Below are 255 nucleotides of genomic sequence, written 5' to 3'. Positions count from 1 at the left end.
GGGAAGGGAAGGGAAGGGAAGGAAGTATATAGGCATAAAAAGAAATCAGCCTTTACCATCCATGTGCCCTCCAGACTAATCAATAAATAATATATCATCCAATTTACGTGTCAGGAATTGGTTTTGTGTTGCACCATGAGCAAGATTAAGGAGTTTGCCATTAACTTCAATATGTTGAGGAATTGACTCAGGTTGGGTTTTTTTGGTATTTTTTTTTTGTTCTGTTGTCAAAATTGAAATTATTTTCCTTCCAAA

Source organism: Coturnix japonica, chromosome 1 (genome assembly GCF_001577835.2).
Source record: "Coturnix japonica isolate 7356 chromosome 1, Coturnix japonica 2.1, whole genome shotgun sequence".
Classification (NCBI taxonomy): Eukaryota; Metazoa; Chordata; class Aves; order Galliformes; family Phasianidae; genus Coturnix; species Coturnix japonica.
Note: the sequence above shows the minus strand (reverse complement) of the source record.